At 43.7% G+C, this 4,602-nt stretch overlaps 9 non-coding genes across 9 annotated transcripts; all 9 read left to right on the top strand.

Moving 5' to 3' along the window:
* Positions 1–368: 368 nt before the first annotated feature.
* On the top strand, positions 369–487 carry LOC129114443 (5S ribosomal RNA). The gene has a single exon (XR_008532488.1). It is a non-coding gene; the product is annotated as a 5S ribosomal RNA (ribosomal RNA).
* Positions 488–865: 378 nt separating this feature from the next.
* Positions 866–984, top strand: LOC129114442 (5S ribosomal RNA). Its single transcript, XR_008532487.1, has one exon. It is a non-coding gene; the product is annotated as a 5S ribosomal RNA (ribosomal RNA).
* Positions 985–1,363: 379 nt separating this feature from the next.
* On the top strand, positions 1,364–1,482 carry LOC129114440 (5S ribosomal RNA). Its single transcript, XR_008532486.1, has one exon. It is a non-coding gene; the product is annotated as a 5S ribosomal RNA (ribosomal RNA).
* Positions 1,483–1,860: 378 nt separating this feature from the next.
* LOC129114439 (5S ribosomal RNA) lies at positions 1,861–1,979 on the top strand. Its single transcript, XR_008532485.1, has one exon. It is a non-coding gene; the product is annotated as a 5S ribosomal RNA (ribosomal RNA).
* Positions 1,980–2,358: 379 nt separating this feature from the next.
* LOC129114447 (5S ribosomal RNA) lies at positions 2,359–2,477 on the top strand. The gene has a single exon (XR_008532492.1). It is a non-coding gene; the product is annotated as a 5S ribosomal RNA (ribosomal RNA).
* Positions 2,478–2,856: 379 nt separating this feature from the next.
* LOC129114446 (5S ribosomal RNA) lies at positions 2,857–2,975 on the top strand. The gene has a single exon (XR_008532491.1). It is a non-coding gene; the product is annotated as a 5S ribosomal RNA (ribosomal RNA).
* Positions 2,976–3,354: 379 nt separating this feature from the next.
* Positions 3,355–3,473, top strand: LOC129114445 (5S ribosomal RNA). The gene has a single exon (XR_008532490.1). It is a non-coding gene; the product is annotated as a 5S ribosomal RNA (ribosomal RNA).
* Positions 3,474–3,852: 379 nt separating this feature from the next.
* On the top strand, positions 3,853–3,971 carry LOC129114444 (5S ribosomal RNA). Its single transcript, XR_008532489.1, has one exon. It is a non-coding gene; the product is annotated as a 5S ribosomal RNA (ribosomal RNA).
* A 380-nt stretch (positions 3,972–4,351) lies between these two features.
* LOC129114438 (5S ribosomal RNA) lies at positions 4,352–4,470 on the top strand. The gene has a single exon (XR_008532484.1). It is a non-coding gene; the product is annotated as a 5S ribosomal RNA (ribosomal RNA).
* The last annotated feature ends 132 nt before the right edge of the window (positions 4,471–4,602 follow it).

Raw genomic sequence — 4,602 nt, 5'->3', positions numbered from 1 at the left:
TCTTTACAAAAAGCAGAGGCGCTGCTGCTTTTTCAGTGGACACCGACAGGGTGGGAAGGAAATAGCTAGATCATGACTTGCCGGTATAGAAATGACACAAATCCAGTTAAATGATGGCTTTCATCATTCCTAAGCTCATCGATCATTTTCTTTTCAATTTTATGCTAACGTATTCTACATTTCAACAGTAAATATTAATCTTTTTACTGCACTACATTTGTGATCCTTATAGCCACTTTGTACATTCTGATTTGACATTTAAAAGCTGTGAGTGTGTCTGGCAATCTGCAGGCGCTCCCTGTATAGACGAAAGAGCAAAGCGTGGTGATATAGTATCTTTAAAAGGCCCTTTGGTAGGCGCAATATTTGCTTACGGCCATACCACCCTGAACACGCCCGATCTCGTCTGATCTCGGAAGCTAAGCAGGGTCGGGCCTGGTCAGTACTTGGATGGGAGACCGCCTGGGAATACCAGGTGCTGTAAGCTTTTTCACTCCTCTTTACAAAAAGCAGAGGGCGCTGCTGCTTTTCAGTGGACACCGACAGGGTGGGAAGGAAATAGCTAGATCATGACTTGCCGGTATAGAAATGACACAAATCCAGTTAAATGATGGCTTTCATCATTCCTAAGCTCATCGATCATTTTCTTTTCAATTTTATGCTAACGTATTCTACATTTCAACAGTAAATATTAATCTTTTTACTGCACTACATTTGTGATCCTTATAGCCACTTTGTACATTCTGATTTGACATTTAAAAGCTGTGAGTGTGTCTGGCAATCTGCAGGCGCTCCCTGTATAGACGAAAGAGCAAAGCGTGGTGATATAGTATCTTTAAAAGGCCCTTTGGTAGGCGCAATATTTGCTTACGGCCATACCACCCTGAACACGCCCGATCTCGTCTGATCTCGGAAGCTAAGCAGGGTCGGGCCTGGTCAGTACTTGGATGGGAGACCGCCTGGGAATACCAGGTGCTGTAAGCTTTTTCACTCCTCTTTACAAAAAGCAGAGGGCGCTGCTGCTTTTTCAGTGGACACCGACAGGGTGGGAAGGAAATAGCTAGATCATGACTTGCCGGTATAGAAATGACACAAATCCAGTTAAATGATGGCTTTCATCATTCCTAAGCTCATCGATCATTTTCTTTTCAATTTTATGCTAACGTATTCTACATTTCAACAGTAAATATTAATCTTTTTACTGCACTACATTTGTGATCCTTATAGCCACTTTGTACATTCTGATTTGACATTTAAAAGCTGTGAGTGTGTCTGGCAATCTGCAGGCGCTCCCTGTATAGACGAAAGAGCAAAGCGTGGTGATATAGTATCTTTAAAAGGCCCTTTGGTAGGCGCAATATTTGCTTACGGCCATACCACCCTGAACACGCCCGATCTCGTCTGATCTCGGAAGCTAAGCAGGGTCGGGCCTGGTCAGTACTTGGATGGGAGACCGCCTGGGAATACCAGGTGCTGTAAGCTTTTTCACTCCTCTTTACAAAAAGCAGAGGCGCTGCTGCTTTTTCAGTGGACACCGACAGGGTGGGAAGGAAATAGCTAGATCATGACTTGCCGGTATAGAAATGACACAAATCCAGTTAAATGATGGCTTTCATCATTCCTAAGCTCATCGATCATTTTCTTTTCAATTTTATGCTAACGTATTCTACATTTCAACAGTAAATATTAATCTTTTTACTGCACTACATTTGTGATCCTTATAGCCACTTTGTACATTCTGATTTGACATTTAAAAGCTGTGAGTGTGTCTGGCAATCTGCAGGCGCTCCCTGTATAGACGAAAGAGCAAAGCGTGGTGATATAGTATCTTTAAAAGGCCCTTTGGTAGGCGCAATATTTGCTTACGGCCATACCACCCTGAACACGCCCGATCTCGTCTGATCTCGGAAGCTAAGCAGGGTCGGGCCTGGTCAGTACTTGGATGGGAGACCGCCTGGGAATACCAGGTGCTGTAAGCTTTTTCACTCCTCTTTACAAAAAGCAGAGGGCGCTGCTGCTTTTTCAGTGGACACCGACAGGGTGGGAAGGAAATAGCTAGATCATGACTTGCCGGTATAGAAATGACACAAATCCAGTTAAATGATGGCTTTCATCATTCCTAAGCTCATCGATCATTTTCTTTTCAATTTTATGCTAACGTATTCTACATTTCAACAGTAAATATTAATCTTTTTACTGCACTACATTTGTGATCCTTATAGCCACTTTGTACATTCTGATTTGACATTTAAAAGCTGTGAGTGTGTCTGGCAATCTGCAGGCGCTCCCTGTATAGACGAAAGAGCAAAGCGTGGTGATATAGTATCTTTAAAAGGCCCTTTGGTAGGCGCAATATTTGCTTACGGCCATACCACCCTGAACACGCCCGATCTCGTCTGATCTCGGAAGCTAAGCAGGGTCGGGCCTGGTCAGTACTTGGATGGGAGACCGCCTGGGAATACCAGGTGCTGTAAGCTTTTTCACTCCTCTTTACAAAAAGCAGAGGGCGCTGCTGCTTTTTCAGTGGACACCGACAGGGTGGGAAGGAAATAGCTAGATCATGACTTGCCGGTATAGAAATGACACAAATCCAGTTAAATGATGGCTTTCATCATTCCTAAGCTCATCGATCATTTTCTTTTCAATTTTATGCTAACGTATTCTACATTTCAACAGTAAATATTAATCTTTTTACTGCACTACATTTGTGATCCTTATAGCCACTTTGTACATTCTGATTTGACATTTAAAAGCTGTGAGTGTGTCTGGCAATCTGCAGGCGCTCCCTGTATAGACGAAAGAGCAAAGCGTGGTGATATAGTATCTTTAAAAGGCCCTTTGGTAGGCGCAATATTTGCTTACGGCCATACCACCCTGAACACGCCCGATCTCGTCTGATCTCGGAAGCTAAGCAGGGTCGGGCCTGGTCAGTACTTGGATGGGAGACCGCCTGGGAATACCAGGTGCTGTAAGCTTTTTCACTCCTCTTTACAAAAAGCAGAGGGCGCTGCTGCTTTTTCAGTGGACACCGACAGGGTGGGAAGGAAATAGCTAGATCATGACTTGCCGGTATAGAAATGACACAAATCCAGTTAAATGATGGCTTTCATCATTCCTAAGCTCATCGATCATTTTCTTTTCAATTTTATGCTAACGTATTCTACATTTCAACAGTAAATATTAATCTTTTTACTGCACTACATTTGTGATCCTTATAGCCACTTTGTACATTCTGATTTGACATTTAAAAGCTGTGAGTGTGTCTGGCAATCTGCAGGCGCTCCCTGTATAGACGAAAGAGCAAAGCGTGGTGATATAGTATCTTTAAAAGGCCCTTTGGTAGGCGCAATATTTGCTTACGGCCATACCACCCTGAACACGCCCGATCTCGTCTGATCTCGGAAGCTAAGCAGGGTCGGGCCTGGTCAGTACTTGGATGGGAGACCGCCTGGGAATACCAGGTGCTGTAAGCTTTTTCACTCCTCTTTACAAAAAGCAGAGGGCGCTGCTGCTTTTTCAGTGGACACCGACAGGGTGGGAAGGAAATAGCTAGATCATGACTTGCCGGTATAGAAATGACACAAATCCAGTTAAATGATGGCTTTCATCATTCCTAAGCTCATCGATCATTTTCTTTTCAATTTTATGCTAACGTATTCTACATTTCAACAGTAAATATTAATCTTTTTACTGCACTACATTTGTGATCCTTATAGCCACTTTGTACATTCTGATTTGACATTTAAAAGCTGTGAGTGTGTCTGGCAATCTGCAGGCGCTCCCTGTATAGACGAAAGAGCAAAGCGTGGTGATATAGTATCTTTAAAAGGCCCTTTGGTAGGCGCAATATTTGCTTACGGCCATACCACCCTGAACACGCCCGATCTCGTCTGATCTCGGAAGCTAAGCAGGGTCGGGCCTGGTCAGTACTTGGATGGGAGACCGCCTGGGAATACCAGGTGCTGTAAGCTTTTTTCACTCCTCTTTACAAAAAGCAGAGGGCGCTGCTGCTTTTTCAGTGGACACCGACAGGGTGGGAAGGAAATAGCTAGATCATGACTTGCCGGTATAGAAATGACACAAATCCAGTTAAATGATGGCTTTCATCATTCCTAAGCTCATCGATCATTTTCTTTTCAATTTTATGCTAACGTATTCTACATTTCAACAGTAAATATTAATCTTTTTACTGCACTACATTTGTGATCCTTATAGCCACTTTGTACATTCTGATTTGACATTTAAAAGCTGTGAGTGTGTCTGGCAATCTGCAGGCGCTCCCTGTATAGACGAAAGAGCAAAGCGTGGTGATATAGTATCTTTAAAAGGCCCTTTGGTAGGCGCAATATTTGCTTACGGCCATACCACCCTGAACACGCCCGATCTCGTCTGATCTCGGAAGCTAAGCAGGGTCGGGCCTGGTCAGTACTTGGATGGGAGACCGCCTGGGAATACCAGGTGCTGTAAGCTTTTTCACTCCTCTTTACAAAAAGCAGAGGGCGCTGCTGCTTTTTCAGTGGACACCGACAGGGTGGAAGAATCTTCAGCTGATCTACCCACCATTCAAACAACTGAAAATCTGTTAAACTGATGAAACTGTGT

This window comes from Anoplopoma fimbria, unplaced genomic scaffold, assembly GCF_027596085.1.
Source record: "Anoplopoma fimbria isolate UVic2021 breed Golden Eagle Sablefish unplaced genomic scaffold, Afim_UVic_2022 Un_contig_4169_pilon_pilon, whole genome shotgun sequence".
Taxonomy (NCBI): Eukaryota; Metazoa; Chordata; class Actinopteri; order Perciformes; family Anoplopomatidae; genus Anoplopoma; species Anoplopoma fimbria.
This window is presented reverse-complemented; position numbering and strand designations above follow the sequence as displayed.